Source organism: Lepidothrix coronata, unplaced genomic scaffold, assembly GCF_001604755.1.
Source record: "Lepidothrix coronata isolate B3197 unplaced genomic scaffold, Lepidothrix_coronata-1.0 Scaffold13, whole genome shotgun sequence".
NCBI lineage: Eukaryota > Metazoa > Chordata > Aves > Passeriformes > Pipridae > Lepidothrix > Lepidothrix coronata.
The window spans coordinates 6763427-6788559 of NW_016690193.1; the positions used below are offsets into that span (position 1 = coordinate 6763427).

At 35.7% G+C, this 25133-nt stretch overlaps 1 long non-coding RNA gene across 1 annotated transcript; it reads right to left on the bottom strand.

Moving 5' to 3' along the window:
• Positions 1–342: 342 nt before the first annotated feature.
• On the bottom strand, positions 343–24911 carry LOC108492935. The gene is made up of 4 exons (XR_001873279.1): positions 24798–24911; positions 6728–6970; positions 4760–4871; positions 343–418 (listed from the first exon to the last, which is right to left on the bottom strand). It is a non-coding gene; the product is annotated as an uncharacterized LOC108492935 (long non-coding RNA).
• Positions 24912–25133: the final 222 nt, after the last annotated feature.

Sequence of the window (25133 nt, forward strand, 5' to 3'; positions counted from 1 at the left end):
ATAAGTTACCAACTAGCAGTACATCCATACAGTGAAACTCCTTGTGCTGTGGCTAATTTCATTCATTCACAGTAAATTTATTAATCTGCAGTAATTCCTCATCAAAGTCATCATGGAATTAAAAGTAAGGATAGCTTTGGTGAGATCCAAAAAAATATTAGGACACCTAACCAATCATGAATTTAACTACACTAATCAAAGTAAATGTTAAAACTAAAGATGTTCACAGAAACATTTCAATTAAAAAAGTTTTTTGATTTACTGTACTTCTAGGGTTGCTGTAATTAAAAATTAAGAATAAAGAATAAAGAATAAAGAATAAAGTGGCTAGTAATTACTATACTTATATTATTCCTGCCAATTCACTTGAGTAGGTTTCTTTTGACCATGTCCTCTATTCAGCTACCTTCCCTTGTTGCTTTTGATAATATTTAGAGTGGGAAGATGAGAAGAAAACAAAGAAAAATGGAAATCAAGAAAATGGAGACAAGGAGGACTCACATATAATGCCTGATAGTGTTTTCTGACATTTGAGCTTGGGTAGACTCAAAGCAATGATTTCTCTGTAGAAATAAATATTTGAAAGTCACATTCTTGCATACACTAAGTCCCTAATGATGGTTACCATAAATTTATTTTATCTGATTTAACTGAGCACTGATCCTGAGTCATATCCCTGGCAAAGGAGGCAAAATTATCTAATTTGTGGCTGCTTTCATTTGTTGCTATTGGTAATTCAATGTAGGCTGAAGCAATCCTGAAAGACTTCTATGTAATTCTCCAAAATCTTGACTAACTTAATGACTGGGGACTTGAGCAACTGCTACAGAGCAACTGTTCTCTCCTTTGTGAGTGCATAAGCCAAACTATAAATGAAAAGCTGAGCTATGAAATTGCATTTTTCTCGCAGAGTAGCCAGAAATGTTAAATGTTCAAGTTCATATAATCATTATGTGTAATTTTAAATACAATAAAGCAGATGGCTCAGAACAGAACAAGCTTCTTTTGGTTGTTGACTTGATAAAAGAAAAATGTCATTGATATTAATGCAGTAAAATTTTAGCTGTGAAATTTGATTCCTTTGTTGCTTTACTACTCCCTGCAATTAGGAAAATATTTCAAAAATTAAACTGTTGTTTTGTAAGCTCTGTTGTATTCCAGCCAGCTGATGTGTACTTCGACTCTATGATTAACAAGTTCTTGTTTTTCTAGAGCACAGATAGCATTATTTTTAGAAAAGTAGTTGCCATTAATAAATGTTCCAGAAATGCTGATTCCAATGTTAGCATTTCTAAAGAGTGGAGATTGTCTTAAGGTAAAACTACCTTTGAACTTTAAACTTGGTAGGAAAACTAATAGAAAATATTTTTGCTCGCATTTCATCCTGAAATCTGATTGTTCAGTGTGTTGAAATGAAAATTTAGCATCAGCTTCATTTTTGACTTTCCTTTTTTTCAGTTGTGATGTAATCACTGTACAGATCTGTTAGTGGAAAGGCACAAGTTTAGGTTTCTTGTGCTCTTAGAAAGAATGTAACCTTGCAGCTATAGCTGAGCAGTTTCGCTCGGTAATTTAATGTCACAGAATGGAGGATACAATTGAATATCAGGTATCCTTACTCTATAAAAAAATGGAAACCCTCTCTTATTACCTGATAAGGACTTGAATGGAAATACATACCCTCATCCAAAGATTTCTGAAACAAGTAGCTTTCTTTGGATTCCTCCCCTGCCACTTGATGATGTTTTTGTCAATGAAACTGTGTTCCCTTGTTCCACATGATAAAGACTGATGGATTGATGTCTTTCACTTACCGAGAAAAGGCCTTAAAAAAGGCCATAAGCAGTTTGGTTTTTTTGGTTGTTTGCGGTTTGTTTGGCTTTGTTTGTTTGTTTGTTTGTTTTGAGATGCATGTATTTCTGTGAGGGGAATGACTGAATTTTAAGTTATTTAGATAATCATGATTGCACATAAGACTTAAAGTCCTTTGCAGTTTATGGAATATTTCTATTACCATTTCATAATTAAGGGAAAAGGGAGTGGGGAGATTTACTGAGGGTTACTCTGAAACTTAGTGGTACTCGTGCAAAAACAATCCAAGGTTTGCAGATTCTCTAGATTGCACTAAGTGAAAAGCAATGCGAGTTGAGAATACCTTGCTTGTTTGTTTTTTGTTGGTTTTGTTTGTTTGTTTGTTTGTTTTCCACTGAGAAATATGTGTGCTATTAGAAATACTATATACAAATCTGATACCTTCACAGAGGAGTTTAAACTCTGCATGAACTACATGAAGAGAAAATGATAGAGAAACTAAGAGCAATCAGCCTATTTGATTTTATGTCAGTTCCCCAGATAGCTATTTAGAAAGATTGAGACATATATAGACATATGAATCTCTCTTTCCTAAGAGAATGTAATCGAGGAGAGTATCAATATATCATAAACAACTAAATAGACAGCCTATTTTTGGTAGCTTTCAGTCATCACTTTCTTAAGAAAAGAACTAGGTTCAACAGGCCAGCTGAAAGCATCCCGTCTCAGGGGAGAAAGCTGAAGCAACACAATGGTTGAGAGCAAGTAAATAGATAGATATATAAGAAAGAATGAAAACAGGAAGTTTCACTGTGTGGAAATGTGATGTGTTTTCTCTTCTCTTCAAACATAAAGGGGCAACAGAACTCTGCTTTATTTCTGGGAATGTCAGTGAGTTTATCTTTGTGTTTGACAGCCAAATCAGTACAATCCTTTTTATTACTTTACATCAACATACTCCTTGAGGAAGAACCTCTGCTCTATTAGATCACTCAGATATTCAGCAATGGGAATAAATGCACCATAAAGCTCAGCCATGTCCTGCTTTAGATCCACAGGGTCTCTCTGCAGCTCTCACCCAGCAGCAGATATGAGAAAGCTTGACTCATCTAGAGCCCACACAAGGCGGACAAGGATTACCAGATGAGCAGCTGTCTTTCATGAGATCTATTTATATGAGAACATTTTTCTCCTTTCACCTTTCCACCCCTGCCTCACCAATTCCACCTCAGGCAGCTTTTTCTGTATTTCAGGGCTATTCACTTTGGTTTTCTTCCTTCAGAAGATTAGAATGGACTGCTGCTGACAAGTGAATCCTTTGCAGATCTTCTGCAAAGTGTGGGTGCTGTAGTTATTTTACCATTGCTAGTCCATAGGGCTGTTCCCAACCGAGCCAGCAACAATCAGGTCAGTCTCTTGTTTTCAGTTCTGATTGTGGTAGTCAAAGAGGGCTGCTGGGGAGTTCCGGATAATGAGAACCTGAGTGCTTGGTAATAGTGTAGGATTGGGATCCTACATGTGCAGGAACATATATATGGGAGATTATTGTAGCTATGGCTGGCAGTCATCCATTATGGTGGCTTGCAACTTGCTGCTGAGAAATCGAAATGTTAAGAATTTCTGATTAAATATGAAATCTAATTAAATTTCTTCACAATATAGAGTGGATCACTCTTACTAGACATGCCGATGCTATTGGAACACCAGTTTTCTAAGAATATGTTAGGCTAGTTTTATGGCCTGTGTCTGTATCACAGAGACATAGAAACAAGGCAAGAACAAAGATGTGTTTTTTTCTGCAAATGTTGGCAGACTGATAGAGAATCAGGTGAGAATGCTGCTGAGGCTTGTGGTGACAACAAAGAGAAGCAACAATTAAGGGACTTTTTACTCAATAATGAAGAAGGTGAGCTAAAATAGAAGCTCAGGACTTGTGGATTAAATGTGTTAGAGTTACTCAGTTATTAATAATCTATGTCTTTGAAAGCTGAGAGATCATCTTACATTTATATTAAAGGGTTTGTTACATTATATTTAAAAAGTCATGCTGTGTAATTGTGAAGGGAAGTAACTAGAAGAAAATCACTCATAAAAGAGTATTTCTGAAAATAAACCTGTAATGGGCACAGAAAGAAATTCTGGCTATTTAGTGAGGGGGAAAGAGCAGGGTGGGGGAACAGACTCCTAAAATGAGAGTTAATAAGTGAAGTTATACAATGAACTGATTTTTATGGCTCAACCATAAACCTTTGAAGGCAAGGGTTTATGAAGTAAGTGCTGACACTCAAACACTGTAAAACATTCTGTAATGGCACCAGATTTCTGGGGTTTCTTTATAAATATATATATTTTTAATAGCCAAAACTTTTTGAAAAGAAATAGTATAGATTATAGTAAGAACTACTGACGGAGAAAGGTAGCTTTTTCTTTGCTCCAGTATAATATATAGGTATAATATAATATATAGTATAATATATAGTATAATATAATAGGTGTCAGTAATAAAGATTATTGACTTTGTAGCAGCATACTGTAAGTAATCATAGTAAAATTCTTGACCTTCTGCTGTTCGGTTAAAACCTTCAAATTGAATTATACTTTTAAAAATACCCTTTTAAAAGTAGAAGCTACTTACTCAGTTACTTTAAATAATTCTGCTGACTATTGATTTTTTCTCATTATGTTCACGTTCTTTCCTTCACTCACAAGAAATTACTTTTCCCTTCAGCAATGAAATATCCATAAGTGCCACATTTCTTAGAGATGAGTTTATGTGCTTTTAGATAACCATAATAATTCCATCCATGCACCAAACTTGTAATATTACTTATAGTTGTAAATCCATGATTTTGAGCCAGATGTTACACACACAAAACCACTAATTTATTATTTATTATTATGAAACTCACAGTCTATTATGCATAACAACAGGTAAACTTGTTCTCACCTGCAAAGTTAAACCTTTCTAAAGATTATTACTGGGAACTGTTGCAGAAGCTCCAATCCACTAACTCCTGATTCTTGACAGCCTAAAGCCTTCCTACGAGTAATATGGGAAGCTGCACAGAAATAAAGAATCATCATCATCCCTTCATCAACCCTTGCCATCCTTCTACAGTAATGGCTGATTACATCCAGCTTAAGATGAGCATATAATAATTTTTTTAAAAGCAAGATGGCTCCTTTTAAAGAAGGAACTGGATTCTTCAGCATTCACTGAAGAAGGTACACATTGAAAATGCTAAAAGTAAAAACATTGTACATTTTTAAAATTACCTATTTGCATTTCTCTCTAAAACCTAATGTCATAAAATGGTGCAGGTAAAGCACATTTTTGCTTTCTTGCCTGTATCTGCTTAACTAATGCGATGACTATCTGAGCTTTAGGGGACTGGAACTTCAGCTCCAACTACTGGAGGCCGTGCTATTTCAAGGACCTGATATCATCAATTCCAGACTGTAAGTACCATCAGTCTTTACAGACAAGGCTGTTAAAGGTCTCATGTCATATGACTTCAGGGGCATTTGTGTACTAGACTGAACATAAGTGATTTAAACATAATCCTTTTGTGCTGATGCATTTTTTTTAAGCTATATGATCATGGGGTGCAGCATCTAGAAGATGGAAAAAGAATGTTTAATAAAAATTAAGGGTTATCTTCTACTGACAGTAAGTATTGCTGGATTAAGCACTGTTGGTCAAAACAACAGATTTAGAGTAGTAAAACAAGGTTTACCAAGAGAACATGTATTCTAACAACTGTTGCTGTCCTTGAACCAGCAACCTCTTTGAAATTGTCTTCTCTGGAGCTAAGAAGAGGAAACAAGGGAGAATGAGTAATTTCTCTAATATGGTGTCAAGTTTGAAAATTTTTTTTATGGTCTGTAACTGTCTCTAAATGTGTTTTTGCACAAAAGAGGTTTGCATATATCTGTATAAACATATGTTTTCCCTTATTTTTTTCTGTGAATGAGCCGTGAATGTTTATTCCCATAAGAATTTTCACATTCATAGAAAATTTTTCTTTATTTGTTTTTCTCTCTTGAAATTTCCAACTGCTGCTTCCACAAATCTTATGAAAAGATATCTAGCATGGTTGCAAAGACCCCCAAAGTGGTTTCTAATTTTTCTGGGTTTATTTCATCAAAACATTTTTGCATTTGATTTTTTTTAGCCCAGCTTTAAGGTTAAAAAAGTTTAGTTTTAGTATTAAATGTCTAGTCTAGATTCACATTTCTATTTCCAAATCAAACACATAGGCATGAGTTTCAAATTGAAATATCATTGCAACATTCTGTCCTTATTTAAGCCACAAGATATTTTGGGCCTATGTGTTGTTACCTGAGAGAAAATAAAGACATTTGGTGGTTAATAAGGTGAAGTACACAATTGATTTGATTTAGCTCCTGCAATGTCAGCTTATTCTGTAGGATATATTGAAGTTTTCCACAGATATAGAAAATTGTCTAGGAAGAGAAACAGACAAGGCCAAAATCTTCTCCTGCTTTTAAAGACTGGTCTAAGACAAGTGACACTCAAAAAAAAAAAAGAAGCCATAAGTTGAAGGTGAAAACAAATCCGAGTGGCTTGTAACAAAAACAGTACAGTTCAAGATGAATTTGTAATGTATCGGTCATAATGTCTTTGACCCTTGTTATCTCTGTGCTATTTTTATATCCTTGTAAAAGAAGACTACTCCATTATCTCATAATACGGAGTAGAGAAGATTAACACATGGCACAAGGGTGGCTGTGGAAATTGTAACCTTTGAAATGGTTTTTCTAAGGTATGTCACAACAGGTTGGCCAATTTGTCTTCAGAGGGTCTTGGCTCTGTTAAGAAGCAAACTAGGTTATGTTGAGAAGCAGGCCATGCTTTGTGTTATGGTTTTAATAAGTGCTAAAATATACTTACTAATTAGGAAATTTTAGCTCCTTATCATGTCTGAAATCCTTTTTAAGGTAGCAGCACCCTGCTGAATGATGAGGGGATTATTTGGCTGTTTTCTACAAAACTGAAATTTTCTTTACTATTGCAGCTCTAGATAATTTTTTGTCACCACTGATCTCTTTCCTCACTCAGAACACTCTCTCGTGAGTACTTTCTTTTTGGTTGTGTCAAGCAAGCAGGAGCCAAACAAAACCCACCAGCTTAAATCTGTAGCATGTCAAAATGAGAAACGAGATTAAGTGTTGGGTGCAGATATAAGGGAGAATAAAGACACACATTTTAAGATTCATGCATATCATAACCTCTATGCAAAAATGTGCATAAAATGTGTTTTAGAACTGTAGCTAACCATATCAAAGTATCTGTTCAAGTTAGACTGATAAAGTGTTTTAAGTGCCTGGCATCACTGAAGTCTGGTTTTGACAGAGTATGAGATTTGAAGACTGCTTTTCTTAATGATTTTTGTGAGGGTAAGACCTACATTTTTCTTAGAAACAGACTTTCTGGTCAGTATTTATTCTCTTTTTATTCTACTGTCCAAATGTTTTCCCTCTTGATGGAAGTTTAGATTGCATTTGTGCTCACTCTACTGTTCTGTCATGATAAATGGAATTAGTGGCTGTTTTACACCACTGTAGTTCAAACAATTATATTCTGTGAACTGTGGGTGTTAGTAGAAAGCCAAGAGTAAAGAAGTGGCTCAGACTGGGCAAATAAAGTATAACAAACTATGAAATTTATACCACTTTTAGCTGGTGAAGCAGGATTTCCTATCAAGATTTTTATACAGAAAAAAAATTAAAATAACACATTTAGCTTATAATTAAATGGTTTTAGAAAATTTATGAAAGATGAAGACTTTTAATTCGCCTTGTTACTGAAAATTGGCAGACCTCCTATTTTGAAAAAAATCTCTTGGATCATTATATTGAAATCATGTTGCCTATATTAGGCAAGTTGTCAAATTAACAGAGGCTCCTTGCTTCATTATTTTTTCTTCTTTATTATAACAATAGACTTTAAAGTGTTGAAAATGAGCCAATGTTAAGGTCTAATTTCCTTTTAGTGGTATAATGAAGTAACAAAAATATTCTGATCTAGGTTAAAAGTTTCTCTCCAAACTAAAATCATGTTAATTTCTTTTTTCAATGTAGCTTCTTTTTTTTCAATGTAACTTCAATCTTTATAAAATACTATCTATTAACTGTATGATTACATAAAAAAAAAAAAAAACCAAAACCCCAAACCCCACAAAGATAGCCAAATTCAGCCCTTGCTGCTCCCAGAAAAACTTGTCCTCAGTGCTCAGAGGACACAGCAAAATCATTTATTCAGCTTGATCATGAACAGTAGCCTGGATTTGTCCTGTGAGCAAAATTTAAACAAGTATACATGAGTGCAATTCCTTCACACCCTGCACCCAGCTTGATTGCTCCCTCTAACCACACTACCCCTTGTGATGTTTGCTGAACAATAATGCTCACCACCAGGTATTATGTAGTATCCAGATGAAATCTACATTTAGCAAAAAAAATGCTGAACACATAGGAAGAGGCTTTTCTCCTTCAGTCTTAAAAGTACTGGACCAAATCCTGCTCCCAGCTGTACTGTGTGAGCAACTTCATATGATGAAGTGAATATCTGAGCATAGTTACTTGATAATGTCTTTGAACAGGACATAATGGGAAAAAGAAACTATTTAGAATAAATAAATAAGTCTTGAAAGTGCAGAGGATCGATTAATAATTCTTTTAAATTCTTTAAAATCTTCACACATAAATGCATACAAACCAATGCATTTGGGGCTTTTATATTGCTAATGGCTTGTTTTATTTAACTGTTTTCAACACCAAGTTCTAAAGCAGTAATTAAATTTATAAGCCAAATTCAGTCATTAGCTGAATGCAGGAACCACTTCCAAATTTAGGGCCACTACAAGGGCTTTTCTGTGTTTCTATAAGTGTTGGATTATGAATTCACCCTCTGTATTACAACAATATTCTGAGGACTGATTTTTGTCAAAAAAATATTTTATATATGTAGTATTTATGTATATAACACCATGGCATTTCATTAGACTTGTAGCCAGTACATAATTAAGGTGTCTGTTTGATTGAAAAGAGTACTGAACTTCTGGAAAAGCCAGTTTTCCATTCAACCATACTTAAGCCTCCTCAATACATTGAAGATGTGGTTTGATGATTTATCCACTAGTTGTAAGCAACCTTAAAGTGTAATTGTCTCTTCTTCCCCAGTGATAAACTTTGAAATACCTTGCCTTTGTCCGTGAGAACAGAAACTGATGTAACTTTCAGAAATGTTTCCTGGAAATTTTTTTATTTTTGATTCTAACTAAAAGACAAGAGTTTCCAAACACCTTTGAAAACATGTTGGAAGTGACATTCATGCCACGTTATCGAATATGAAAGCAATACAATGTGATCCAGTTGTGACTGAGAAGTAGTCAACTAGAAAGGTGGAAGAAGCCAGAGGTAAGTAGTGGAATTGTCAGAAAATCAAGAGGTATTTTAGGTATTAATGCAATCACCCAGGAGGCAGGGGAGAAGGAAAGCATGGATCATTGTTTGTGCAAAGTGATGACCTATGATGAGGAACAGGATGTTTGCTCCCAAGTTTGCTTGTGAACTATAGGTCAGAAACAATGAAAAGATACAAAGTATGCATATGCAGCCAACAACATTTACCCTACTCAATGTCATGTTAAAATTAATATTTTTTTTCTTAATTGAATTGTAGGAAATTTGCAATTAGTGTACTCAAGTTTAATACTATTTTGTTATTACAGGCTATATAAATCATATTTATACCGCTACTTCAGTAGGTTACTGAACCTACTGACTGTCCTCTGCTGAGGAGAGTCTTGCAGAGTTTTATTTATACGTATGCGTATATGGAGAGAGAGAGAAAGAGCACATGCTTGTCACTGGGAACAGTTCTTTTAAGAGATGTCAAACAAAAACTTGGCAAGTAACTTATATGTGCTAGACAGTTATGTCTCTGCAGACTGTGGAATGGCTCCCAAGCTCAGGTCTCATCATGTCCCACTCTGCTTCTCAAATTGTATCTCCTATTTCTTGAGTTTGTGAAAGCTCTGTGAGTTTCTGCTCACTACACACTACAAAAAGCTTTGTGAAAAATCAAGCAGAAGCTAATATTATGTATTCTCTCTTTGGCTTTGGATTTGCCTCCCCAGGAGTGGTTGGCCTTGGGGTCTTGAGTTACATTGACATATAATGAATGATGCTAAGCTTTTTATTCAAGATGTATCCATTTGGGGGCAGAAGCTGTAGATGATGTCCCTTATCTAATCACTGTCTTGTTTTGCAACAAGAAAGCACTAAAACTTAGTGAAATTGTAAAAGGTACTCTGTGAATATATGCACTCTAGATTTCCCTATAAGCTTCATTTTTAAAGGATTTATCACAAACATGCAGAGTGATATTGCCTCAAGTATTGATGTAACTTTCTGAAGTGATGGACAATAGAGCTAAATGGAAAATGCAGATCTTTATTGTTAAGAAGTCTGTGGTTTAGTTAGATTTAGTTAGATTTTTTGGTTTGGTTTGGTTTTTTTTAATTACAAATCTGAACAAAAGGTCAGTTCACACATTGTCTTCCATAGGGTTTCCTGATATTTTAACAACTGATGTGGAACATTTTAGCCTGCTGGAAACACCTGCAGTGAATGACAATGGCTTGCACCCTAAGCTGCAAGGCTACCTGGGCTGCCTGAGAGCACCAGGAACCAATTAACCCAGGAGCTGGGCACCTAAAACAAGCTGACACACAGGGCTTGCTTTGGAATTTCTTAGACACTGACAATTGAGTTGTTCAGAATTTACTGCTTAAAGGGCACTCAGTCACCAGCTCTGAAGCCCAGTTAATTAATTCTTGTCGGAAGAGCTTTACCCTGGATACCTAATGTCTAGTTATACTGACCTTTAAAATAACACTTGCAGCTGAGATATCTACCTAATAATAGCACCCTGTGTCCTGCACACCAGCTTTCAGAAATAGGCACAGCAGGCTTCTCATAACTCTTTTCCTTTTGTCCAAGATTGTCATACTTCTTGCCCTGCTTTTATTCAAAACTTTTCATCTAGCCATAGTGCAGACACTGCTATGGCTGAGATCACTTACGCTTTTCATGTTGCCTGTGGCCTCTTGCAGACATAGTCAATACCTGCTCCAAGGACTTCCCTGTGCTTGTAATTGCATTGTCATCTGTAAAAAGTTTTTTCTGGCTGAAGTGAATTTCTCACTGCTCACAAGATTTTCACCTGTTATAGCAGTATATAGCTCTAGTCTCATAAAACTGATTCACAAGGCATGCCTATAATCAGATCTGTAATGTCTGATTTGCTTTTAGCTTTCAGTACAGACCATTTGTAAGACATAAACATGAGGTTTGGTTTTAAGAGCAGATTGTCCAAACACTTCCTCTCTACATTTGTCAGACACTGGTATCCCACTAGATAGCCAGGTAGCAGGGAAGCAGAGGAGCAGCAGCAAGTTAAGTCCCTCAGCACCTCACTCACAAACAAGCTGTCACAAAACTGGCGTTATCCGGGTTTTCAATATCTGCAAATACTCAGGCATTAAAACCTCTCACAAGGCAGCTTCCTGTGCCCTGGGTTTCAGAGTTTGCCTCTGTGCAGGCTGCTACTACTCACGCAGCTAACAAGCCAAATAGTATGCCTGAGAACTCCGAGACAGTGCAGGTCAGTTCTTCAGCAGCATCCTGCTGCCACTTTTGTTTGACAGGGTGGAAAGCACAGGAAGACGTGTCTCCCTGAACACACCATAAACCATAAACCTGGGAAGTCAAGGAGCTCCACTTTTAGGGAGTGATTTCTAGCACGGGTAGGTTGGTGACTGGCAAGAAGTCAGTCAGCATTGCCTCAAAAATTGGAAATCAGTTGGTTCCGGCTTTGTTGAATCAGCATTTCCAGAGGAAAGCTGTTATGTCAGAAGATTTTCCACCCAATATAATGAGCAGAACAGTGAAAGCAGCACACATTGTAGGAGGAGATTTTGAAAATATCATTGGCTAAGAATTAATTTTCTGTTGTAACATATTGAGGATTGATTGCATGTTTCAAGAGCAGAATGATGCCCAAATGCTCAATTGTCTTTGGAAAGTTACATTTTTTTCTCTGAATAGCCCAACCTGAATGTCTGGTACTGATGCTGCATACCTAAGATTGCCCTTTGGAAAATAGCCCTTTGGAAATTTGTACAAGTTTTAGTACAATTTAAAGGTCACTCCTTGGTTTTTTTCCCTCCTTTTTTCCTGCAAGACTTTAAAATTATTGAATTATAATATTTTAGGAAAATAATTTTATATTGTTCTAGTTTATATGCATGCAGTAGAGTAAAATCACCACTTTGAAATACAGTTTGACTTTTCTTGAGGCATAAATCTGACACTGTCCTTCAGAAAATGTGGACTTACTGCAAAGGTACTACAGTCGTCTGCCTGAACAACTAAACAAAATAGAGAGATATAGATAATTTTAAAACACCCTTTACAACTAAACGAGCAGAGTGCACTTCAAAATCCAATGTCATTAGAAATGTCATTTCACAGTTTCAACAAGGACAATAATTGTTTCTTAAAAAAATGGAGATAGAAAGCAGAAAATAGGAACACTTTTTCATCTGAAAAGAAAAAAAAGTGACATATTTTGTTTGTGTTCTAATTTGCAGGTAGTCTTCCTGGCACATGCACATAAATGGTGAAAAAGGAATAGAAATAAAAGAATCCAGCAAAATGTGGCTTTGCCAGTTGTGTTTTACCCTACTGTATCATGATAATATATAGCTAAAACTAAAAAATATTGCTAGTGCTAAAATTCAGAGAACAAGGGTGACAAGAGGAATGTAGTGTCTGTTTTAAGTGTTGATCTTCTCAGTCCCATCAGCATTTTACCTGTTCTTAATGTCTTCACATGAAGACGTTTTTAGTTATGACAAAAAAATTCATTGCAGTCCTTTATAAAATTTTTTCTTAAAGTCTATTATTCTATGAATGGAAACTCTCCTTTTTTCAGAGTGTGAAAGTTGTCACATAATTTTAAATCTAGGTATAATTACTATCCCAAATCCTAACCCCACTTACAACTTTGGTTTTATTGTTATAGTAGATTTAGGGATATTTGCCACAAAGCTCAGATAGCAGCTCATGCTTTGGGAAGAGAGTGCTTTAAGGAATGAAAAAGATTAAAGGAAGTGTTCAAATGTGCCTCTGTGTGGGGGGTAAAGCAATTCATGCTACATTATCAGTCATCTTCCATACTGTGCATTATTAGAAATATGGTAGAGAAAGTAATTTGTCTTAGAGTAAATTCCTAATATTTTAATTTACTGTCCATGTAATATCGGTAGCTCAGAGACAGACTGTTATGGTACAAATATGCTGATATTTCTTTCTATGTTAAAGAAACATAAATCTTGATTTTCAGGGAAATCATGTTTTTACCAGAAATTTGTCCCTCTGGGCTAAGTACTGTCACAAATATGAAGAGTAGTCTCATTGCACCAAAGAATGAATTCTCAACTATTTCACAGGGCTTTGAAAAAAATGCAAGAGCTCTCGAACTGGATCAAAACAATGGTGTCTAATATAATTTATTTGCAATCATTCCATCTCTACATGTTTCAGAATTAAAACAGCACTCTCAATTTCAGTCATTTATTCAAGCATTGTTGAGAGAGCACTCATTAGAAATGAAAAGTAGGCAAAAATTTTAACGAGCTATTTCTGTTGTTTTATGAGCTATGTGAGTCAGTCAGCTATACAGCATATGTAGGGCACAATTTTTACAGTGCACATGGCACTAAATTGTTCAGCTGTACAACACCTCTAGACAGCACAGAACTTGGCAAGAAGCCAAAGCATATAAAGGGGTTTATGTGGGTACTAACCTCCTAAAATGAAAATTGCTCACTAATGCCTCCATTTGGGAGATATCTGCCTTTCTGACCTGGAATTTGCAAGAGCCCTGGTATGCTCTGCGTACATGTTCAGAACTGCTCTGGAAGAATTATCCAAAACCTGACCAGAGAAGGACTGCAGTCCCTTGAAAAAACCCAATCTAGTAAGTGTTTTCCAAAACAAATGGATGCACCAGCAACTGTCACACAGTCTGTGACTGATGCAGTGTTGCTGGTATGGTCCCACATGCTGTGCGTTACTGGTGAAGCTGCAGGGTGCCGGAGAACTGTACTGCAGCATCTCCTCAGTCAGAAGGAATTCAGCAACCACTCAGCATGGAGCAGTCATGGCATTACCCCTTCTGGAAAAAGAGAAGAAAATAGTGTCTGTAGACCTTCATTCTAAAGAATAGGATCTAGCCTGCATTCAAAATGGACACAGGCTCAATGCTTTAAGGCACGGAAGGAAGTTAGATATATACATGAGTTCATTGGTTTGCTCCAGACTACTTTCTCCTTGTAGCTAATGCACTAGGATTATTCTCAGCAGGTGGCTAATTTCTTTCCATGCTGCCTATAGGAAGCCAGGAAAGTCTTTGAGTTCTCTGGGTTAGGATCAACTAGCACATTTTTAGTTTCATATGTGTGATCTATGCTTCAGACGTATAGTTTGCTTAAGGTAAGAGGGTTTTTTTTGAAGACAGAATCTGAAGAGGTTGGTGAAATAAATGCAAAGCAACCACTTGAATTACATGTGATGCTGTATATGTCTTTCAAAGGCTTGTAGAGAACACCAGTGCTGAGGTTATCAGTCTGCTGTTTCCACCCACTGAGAGCATCTTTAAATTCTGGTGACAGAAAGTGAAATAGATACTGCAATTTCTCTAAGGCTAGTGCTTCTGAAAAAAACCACTAAACTACCAAGAAATAAAAGAATTTTATAAGATAGCTAATGTCTCATGCTTTGCATGCTGTACAACTGGACAGGTGTTTTGTGAAAAACCCCCAGGGAATGTCTACAGTGATGTAAACAGGAAGGAGTTTTCATTTCATGAATCACTAGATTGTCAGTGATGCATTATACCTTGTCACAGATGTTATGGAGCAAAAATGAGGTATTGCCCTGAATTTTACACTGCTGTGACTAGAAAATTAGAACCTGGGGATTTAGCTGTAATCATCAATGGCAATTTTGTTAACTACAATTATTACTATGAGCATTTTCGAGACACTCTGTTTATAGATTTTGTAACTGGGTATAGCGATTAATGCTTTAACATCTTCTCAATGCTAACTACTCTCTTCTTTCAAAGACAAAATATGATAGCACTGAATATCAAGCAATTGCTTTATTTGCAAAATAATTACGGTAACATATTACTATAAAGAAAGATTTGTGAGTTAGTCTCTGAATACTAATAGATAAAATAGCTCTTAAATATACACTGTGTGTAGTAGTAGGTATCCTAGACAGTTGGGCATTTCTTTATTAGTGACACTATGAGGCAGAGAGCAGTTTTGTACCTCTCATCATGCTCAATGAAACATGCCAGTAGAAACTGGTGGAGAAAGTTGAGATAGCCAAGGTAATGACATATCCTTACCCTTCCTAGCTCAGAAGAGCAGAAGACTAGAGGAATGCTCATGTAATGTGTATAAAATAGCATTCTTCAACAGTTTTTACTGATGTAGAAAGAGTGTTGCATTGTTGGTGTTTAGGTTTTTTCTCCATCTTGGCTGAGAGATATCTCAGTGGCAGAATTACTTGTGCAAGCTTTGAGGAAACTGTACTAGACTTAAAAAAAAATTATGTTCGTGGCCTTTCAAAGTTCATTTTGGTTTGGAATTCCTTTATTCCCACCCAGAAGTCTCTCACTGAAGCCAATGTGTCAGCCTGATGTTCACAAGTTGGTATACTACCTTGAACTTCAAAGATAAATCTGTAATATTTTTACATAGAGTGTTTTTACCACTAGCTAAATATAACTTATCCACTTTTTTAAAATGAGATATTATGCCTGAAGACATTTCATATAGTGAATATGTAACCGAACTTGGAGTTTATTCACTTTGGTGTAGTAGAATTTTGCCTTTAACTGTTTCCAGCTGTTACCACTTTGTGGGAGTCATTTCATATGGGCAGAAAATATAGCAATCACCTTTGCAGAAAATATTTTTGACCTTGTGAATTTCCAGAATTTCATTCCATTAATTTGAAAGCTAAGATTCAGCATAGTGAACGTTGGGCAATCTGTAGCACTTAGTCTACTAGCAGAGCAAAACACCAAATGAATTCAAATTTGAAAAGGACTCTCCATCTGTAGCAAAAGCATGTTCTCAATTACATATTGAATTAAATAAGAGATAGGAATATTTTTGAAAGCTTGAAATTTATGGTTTCATTAGACTGAAAAATTAAACCTAAAAATGTGTAAAAATCCACATTAATCATTTAGTTTTAGCACATAAATGCAAATGGCTTGGAACTGAGTTCCATTTCAGACTGTAAGTAGTAATTACCTAGTGACACCTCATGAGCTTCATTAGAACCCTGCTTTTAATGAAAGTGGGGAACACTAGGGATCTGCACAAATAAGAGGATTATGGTATTTAATCAGCACAAAGTGGTAACAATAAAGCTTCATTAGATAGCATTTCCAAATATGAAATCCAGGAAGAAAATCTTAAATGTAAGTAGGTTAAATGATCATTTAAAAGTATTTTATTTAGTGAGTTCTCTTTTCTTCTGTTCATGAGTGGGTTGATTTTTATGAATTAGTTTGGTGCTTGACACAATCATATTCAACACTTAGTAGATGGAAAACTCTTCCAAAGTGCTGTTCTTACATGATGCCAGCCTACAACTGGTTTTATTTATTCATTAGTATTTTAGTATTTGCTATCCATCATTTGTGATATTTAATGACTGCTTCTATCACAAAATTATTTCTGGTCCATGGTTGGCCTATCTATCATCCACAAGATGTAAGTTCATATGCAACTATATATACATGAGAATTCATATTATGGTGGAAGTAATAATACTGAAGACTCCTCTTGACAGGTATTTTACATTGGTTTGAATTAGTATTTAAAAGATACAAGACAATTGTCTTCCTTAAGCACATGTCAGAGGATTTTGGTGTGCATGCTCACTGTATGCAGATATTAAGTCAATGGAATTACAAAATTGAAAATTATAATGAAAAGAGAAAGACCTACTTCTCTCTCTGTGAAGAAAAATTTTGGATAAGAGGAGTCTCTCTACTGCTATTCAAGCTTCCACGTGTAGTACCAGTAAGTAAAATGGTTAAATGATTTTCTATACTTCTTTTTTCTCTTATACTAGTGAACTTGGGTTCTGTATTTTTGCTGATGTTTTGTTTGCAATCACCCCTAAATGTATTACAAATATTCTGACTGTGTGTTTGTAAGGGATATTCTTCTGAGTACAATTTTATGAGCTTGGTTAGTATCCAACACAGTATTTGGGATATCATAATCTACTGTGAAGTTTTGTTCAGGTAGAAAAAATGTACATTTCCTATTCTTAAAAAACACCAAGACCTTAACTTTTTTTTTTCATTCTTTGTTGTACACTCTCATCATGTTCTTGTACACTGTCTTTGTGTTTATAACATAAAATTCTATGGAGTGTCTTATTCCATTGCTTTGACAGTTGGCTATATCTCATCTTACAATATCCTCATCACTGTAGCTTTATCATCTGTGAGTTTATAACTAGGCCAAGTGCTACCTTTCTAGAGTCCTCTTTCATCTGGTCATATGCAGATCCAAATGTTCTGGTTTTTTATCTGTCATGCAAAACGTATGCTTGTACAAATTGGAAGGTTCACTAAGAAAAGTGCTTAAACATTTTGGGTAACTATGCCTAACTTCACAAATGGTCTACACAAGATGCGCTTCAGAAAATGCACGTAATTATTGCATATCAGCAATTGCATTTTTAATCACCCCAAATGTCCAATTCCGTGTCTTGAACCTGCTGATCTCTACATGAATTTGATAATTGAGGGCCATTTCAGAAGAAAATTATTTTAAAATTACGTTTTTCAAACACAGACGTTTTATAATTGAAAATGCCCATACAATAATGAAAGTCAATGATGATTCTTGAAGAATGATCTTTCTGGTTGGGTAGATGGAATTTTTTTATGATTTCATATATTTTCTCATTAAAAACTAGAATTTTAAGTCATTGCTATTGCACCAATACGTAATCTAGATGTTCTCACCAATGATATGTTTATGACTCTATTTTAAGTTCTGCATTAATTCCTCTTCTACACCATGAGTTTCACTGGTTTTGGTATTCTGAAATTCCCCTTTTTTCTCTTACATAGTATAACAATTTTTTTACTATATGGATCTTAATAAATGCATTCAATTTAAAATGTCATACTTTACCAGGGGTCATTATACCATGCAGTTATAGCCTTAACAAAGCATTAGCACTGGTGTTTTTCTCACGAAATTTTCGTAAAGACATTTTGGAACATGTGGATTTTTTTCATCACTGTTGCCACTTCATTGCAATAGAAAAGTATTTTCTATACTTTTTATATAAAACTTGCTCTGTAGGTTCTTGTTAACCTGTTTTTCCTGGAAAAGAATAACATTTCTGTAGCATCCAAATTCGTCATACCTAGACTGAAGAAAAGTAACATTAAGGTCAAACATGCTTAGGTCTGTGTTGTCTCATCAGAAAATTATCTCAGAGAATAAGATATTTTAAAATAATCCAATAGCAAATAGAGATCATACAATAGTTTGGGTTGAAAGTGACCTTTAAAGGTTATCTAGAACAACTCCACTGAAATGAGCAGTGACATCTTCAACTAGATTAGGTTGCTCAGCGCCCTATCCAGCCCGACTTTGAATATTTCCAGGGATGAGGCATCTACCACCTTCCTGGGCAACCTGTTGCAGTGTTTCACCACCCTCATTGTAAATTTTTTTTTGTTATGTGTAGTCTGAATCTCCCCTCCTTTGGTTTACATCTTGTCCTATCACAACAGACCCTGCTAAAAAGTTTGTATCCATCTTTTGTATGAGTCCCCTTTAGGTGCTGAAAGGCTGAAATAAGGTCTGCCTGGAAGTTTCTCTTCTCTCTCAGTCTTTCCTCATAGGAGAGGTGCTCCATCCCTCTAATCATCTGGCTGACCCTCCTCTGAACTCTCTCCAACAGGTCCTTCCTGTTCTGGGGACCCCAGAGATGGATGCAGTACTCCTGGTGGGGTCTCATGAGAGTAGAGTAGAGAGGCAGAATTGCCTCCCTCGACCTACTGGACACACTGCTTTTGATGCAGCCCAGGGCATGGTTGGCTTTCTGGCTGCAAGATTCTTCTGGAACAGGAAGAGTGCATGCGCATCATATTTCAAGCATTTCAGTCACTCATAAAATCTTCTAGTTCAGTCTGTGTAAAAAAAATAATTCCTGTTGAACCTCAAATTACTTTTGATTTCCTTGAAACCTTTTTTGATTTAATAAAATGTTTACAACAAGTAGCCCTTACACTGAGAGGAAGTAGAAAAATCTCATTCTGGCACAAAATGATTGCCATGTCCTTATCTTCTTTGACATTACTGGGGTCTGTAGGTCAATCCAAGCTCATTTATTGCTGCAAGAGTTTGTAACTGTCTCTAAATTCTGAACCTGTCCATCATAAGAATTTTTGCTACCTAAGAAGCAGTGCCTTCAGGCTTTCAGAACAAATACAGCTGTTTCATTTTCTGGCCATCTGTCTAGACTGAAAACCAAAAATAATAAACAACCCACAGCATCTGTGTCATTCCGTACCAGAGCTGTTAATGACTGAGGGTCAAAGTCAAACCCAAAACTTAAAGCCTTTCTTTCTGGTTAGAAATGACTGTTTAGCTGGAGCCAAACCATTTATTGTTGACACTTTTGTCATAAAGTAATTTACTAATATTAAGGTTTTGGAAATGATTGGTGTTTCACATTTGAAGTGTGAATATTCAGAAAATATATATGAAGCTCTGAGGACTGACCCTGGAACTGTTCAAAAACAAAAAACCTAAATTCATTTAATAATTAATCCTCAACAAATAAATAAAAAAAAAGATGAATAAGTGCATTCAGTGACACAGTTATGTATTATCCATAATGAACATATCTGACGCCTTACAATCTCTAGTTGCATCTAAAAGCTATTCTCAAACTCATAATCTTTCTGAGTTTGCAGTTCAGATGCATTGTTCCAGATGCAGTTCAGCTGATTAAAAAAGTTGGTTCATAGCTTCTCCTATGATGCCATAACCTCCAAGAGTTATCAGCACTTATATTTGACAACCTAGGAGCCCACTCACTCATATTACTAATTTGCATCTGTAGAGTTATCTGGGTTAGAAAACACCCCTACTATTAGCTTATGCTAATATGGAGTGCTGATATCTAGGTTAAGCCAATAGACCTGAGGGGATGTTAATGGAAAGGAAAGGAAAGAGTGACAAGGAGTGGAGAACAGTATTGCCTTTATCCAGCTCAGATGCAGCCAAAAAAAGTACATCAAACCATTGTCTTATATGATCCCAAGGATATCTTTATACTCCGCTGTTCCCTTATTTAAGCACAGTAATGCCAGCTAATTAAAGACAGTTTATAGATAATTTTAGATATGAATTGAAATTGAAACATGTTCTCTTGTGCCCCAGAAGTAATATAAATCTCTTGAAGCTCTGGGCTAGGAAATATTATTCTATAGATGACGCAGCAGAAGGTAGTGTTTTATGTTTTTTTAATAAATCTCTGAAGTTAAGAAATACTGGACCAAATTTATACTCATTCTAAAGTGTGAATCTGACTTTTTTATCTCATTTACCCTATTTACCCTCAGGTTGCAGTGACATAAACACACTCAGGGTGTAAATCAGAGAAGATTTAAACCTATTACTCTTTTGAGCTATCAACTTTTGGCTTAAAAGAATTTTACTCACTTTGGAAAGATTTAATTCTATATTCCCAAACAGTTAAATTGCCATCCAGTCTAACACAGTTTTATTGGAATTATCACAGAAATTAATTCTATTAATTTTTTTTCTTAATTCCATTACCTGTGGCAATTTAATTGTAACAGACTTTAAGCAGTACTTTAAGATGAAAATTCTTGTGATTAATTGTTTCTAGAACAACCCTTGGCATAATAAATATGTAAACATTGGATATTTCTTTAGTATGACTGCTTTTATTAACATTACAAAAATAATAGGATAAATTAAAGATCAGTTTAAACATAGATTAATTGAAAACAAGCAAGTTGTAATGCTTTAATTTGGAAAAGGCAGTGCAATTAAAACCAGACAGCTGTTGTGGAAACCTTAAGGTTCAATAGGAATAGCTATAAATCATGATTTATAGTGAGAGCATGCAGTTACTTGAAATGGAACAAGCCTGAATTAAACTCGTTCCAAAAGTGCACTTTATAAGTTCTTTATCTAGCTTTATATGATCTGCAAAATGTCACTTAAATAGTGACCAGGGATACAATTTGTACTATCCATGAGAAAACAGAAACAAAGTTAAAGCTCAAGAGAGTGTAAAGCACGTTGTATGTTCCAGTCATCCATTTGTCCTCACAATATCTCTATAAAGTCCCTTTTCACTGCACTTATTTTTTTTCCACTAGCATTGGACATTTAATTATATTTCTGTGGTTTTGAACTTCATGGGATCATACATCTAGGAGCAACTTCGTAGTACAAACTGGTATAAAAGGGAACAGCGTTATTTCAGAGTTCATCTTCAGAGTGAGAATGTATTTGAAGGTATAGAGAAATGTTTGTGTGGGGGAAAGCACTTCATTTATCAATACAGATTTACATTGTCAGCCACTCTTCTTGATGAGAGGGCTGAGTAGCAAACAGCTCTCAGGTAACATGACTGCAACTATGAATATATTAATGATCCACATGAACAAATTATATAAAGGGACAAATCATAGGGAAAGATCATCAATATCTGACCTTGCACCACAGCAAATGAATGTTAAATTATCAGTGTATGGGACAAACTTGGGCAATAACCTCTTAGCCTTGTCATGAAACTGTAGAAGCAGAACGTCTGACAGATTTTTTACCTCCTGATGCTTTCAATGTCCTGTTGGATGGTAGCGTATCTTCATTTCTAGAAGGCCCAAGATATGAACTCTTCAACTCCTCCTTTTTCTACCACTTTGCTGGAGTAGAAAAGATATTCCACAATGTCACAGAGATTGTTTTCTTTTATGTATGCCAGAAATAATGACAACCAGCAAAGGAGACTGAGATTGGTACCTGTAACTTTTTCAGTTGCTGGTGGCTTCACAACAGGTAAGCTATTATTCAAAAGGTGAACTTACACAAGTAAGAAAAGATCCATTTTAGTAGAAATTATTGTTTAAGTCAAAACCACACTGCATTAATTTTCAGTGTCAGTTGTCTGTGTCAAAATCTGATTGAACAAGGCTATTGTGGGATTTATTTTGATGCTGACAGTCATGCAGTATTACCACTGGTGCTACAGACAGGAGCACAAGGCAGATGGGTGCTGTCATTTTCAGAGCCATTAGTATTCCAGGAGCTGAGAAAGCACAGAAAATAACCCAAAATATGTAAACACATAAAAATGATTAAAATTCAGGAAATTATTTAAACAAACAAGCAAACAAGCAACAGAAATAAAAACAGAGCTCAAATATTGAGCAGCATGCTCAATTCCCTAATCTGTTTTCATAGCCTTTTAGGCCTGTAAATCCACAGTAGGAGACACATAGACACACATTTCAAAATTTAGTTACACTTGGTTAGAACTGTAGTATTCCAGAAAATGGATAAACCTACTGCATAAAAAATGTTTCAATTTTTATCCTCATTAGTTGAGTTGTAAAATGATAAGCATGGAAAGATGTTGTGTAACTGCTAGACAATTTCAGGAAATTGAAGCATTCTGATTATGGTTAGGAAAAGTAAATTGTTGATTGCTCAGATGAAGATTTGAGTCTTCATTGAGAAATGATTATCAGATCCATGGATGAAGGGAACGTGTGAGTGAAAGTATGGGTTTAGGCAAGACAAATGGCTCATTTTATTTCACTTTTGTATAAAGCCAAAATTCAAATCATGCTCTCTGTGAGTCTGGGCTATGCATTCGGAGTTTCTTGCAGCATGTTGTGGTGGCTAACTGTCAAACACCTACCTGACTGTTTGCTCACTTCCCCTCCTCAGCAGGAGAGGGGAGAAAAGAGAAAGAATGAAAGGGAGAAAGCTCATGGATCAGGATAAAGGCAGGGAGATTTCTTACCATTTATGTCATGAGCAAAACAGACTCAACTTGGAAATATCAATGTAATCTATTGCTAATTAAAATATATATTTTTTAATTTAGGTAGTGGGAAATGAAAAGACAGATGTCAAAGCAACAACTTCCCCCCCAACCCCACCCTGTTCTTCCTATCCCATGCTCGACATCATTCTTCCATTTCTAACTCTTCTAACCCTGCTCCAAGTGGTGCAGGAGTTTACAGTCACTACATGGCAGTTTCTTTGCTCCTCTGTATTGCTCCTTCCTCCTCACACTCCTCTGCTCCTGCACGGACCCTCCACATGCTGCAGCGGATATCTGTTCTTCCATGAAGCTCATTCTCCTCTGACTTCAGTTTTCTCTCTGTTGTTTTACACTTCTTTTTTCCTCCCTCTCTGTCTGGCATTTTATGAATTTTTTAAAATATGTTTTCATGGAGGTGTCATCAGGTTGGCTGATGTGCTCAGTTGTGTCCTATTGTGGGTCCATTGGAGCTGATTGCATCTGGCACAGGGCAGCCCCTGGCCTCCTCCCACAGAGGCCCCCCTACAGTCCCCCTGGCTACCCCCTTGCCAAGAGCTGGAAAATTTTGTAAGATTTTAATCATGTGGGAAACCCAGCTCTTTTCCAATTTTTTTGTTTCTCTCTCTTATACATTACAAGAGACCACTTGCTCTGAATTGACTGAAAGTTGAAACTGCAAAATCATGATGTCATTGGTTAAAAATTAAATTACATGGTCCAGAATACAGCTGTGCCACTAAGTCTTTGCTTTCAGAAAACATAATTTCTTTTATTCTTTAGCACTGCTAATTGAAATTTTCATCTTCCCTCTCACCACCAAAGTTATTCTGAAATCTAGCACTGATTAAGAAGAAAGAGTCTATCACCTCTGGAAAACTTAACTTTAAAGCTTCTAATTTTCAATAACTGAGCTGCAATTAACCAATTACTTTTATTGTTTAGTGCTCATACTTTAACAGCTTTTGAAAACGCTGTTAAAAAACATCAGTTTTTTATGATCACACAGTTGTAAGACAATGCTATTTGCAGCTTGGTGAGTATTTAATATTTGGTGACTGAGGGATAGATCATTCTTGAAAGCTTTTTGGTAGTATTTTGTATTTCCTGCCATTAGCAGTGAAGTTGTAGTTCTAGTCACATCCATTTTGTCACAGAAGTCTTTTCTTCTAGGTCACCTGTGTAGCAGCTATTAGAAAAAAAAATCTTGGATTTCAGTCAGTGTGCTAAGTATTTTGTCTAAAACAGCTCCAATAGTGCTGAACTATTTAAAAAAAATTCAGCAAAGACATATTCAACCACTGACAAATGAAAAAATACTTCACACAGGGGGCATAGAGGAAAACAAAGTGCAGAAAAGAAGCAATCAGAGGGGAAAGCTAATACAGGAATGAAATAAGAAGAGTACTTTATATGCTGGGTATGATAAAGGCTGGACAAAGCAAATTAAATAACTTCACTTGAGTAGCCTGCTCTCTAAAGACATACAAAGCTGTCAACAAAAGAGAAAATGTCACCAAATGTCAGCAGCAGAACAACCACAAAATAAATCAGAACATTTTCTTTGAGATAAAAGCTGCATAAACTCCATGAAACTTTCCCAATCAAGTTATAAAAGGAGAAAAAACCCTTAGGGAGAAAATGTCAATGCTAATAGAAAGTCAAACAGAAAACAACCCTATTGGGACAGAATGAAAAATAAATTCCTAATAAGTAACATCGAACTACAGGCTGACCTGAATGAATGACCTTTCACAGGAGCTTCCAAATCTAGAGGAAAAAAAATTCTGAATTAGAACATAAGGCAGTAAATTGTGTCATGAAAAAGTAGATGTTCTGTGGTAGTGTGTCAGTGGAAGTTATGTGCTTAGTACTTTTCTAAGTCTTTTTCTTTGCACTTTACACTTTGCATCTTTCCCGCAGTTCAATGATTTAGTTCTTCTTTGGCAATGAAGAATAAGTTCAGTCCCTTAATACAGCAGGATACCCAGAGAGCATGAAATTTGTTTTCATTTTCTTCTGCCTAAAGAATATTTTCACCCTCATATGTTTTTTTCAGACACTCCCCTTGT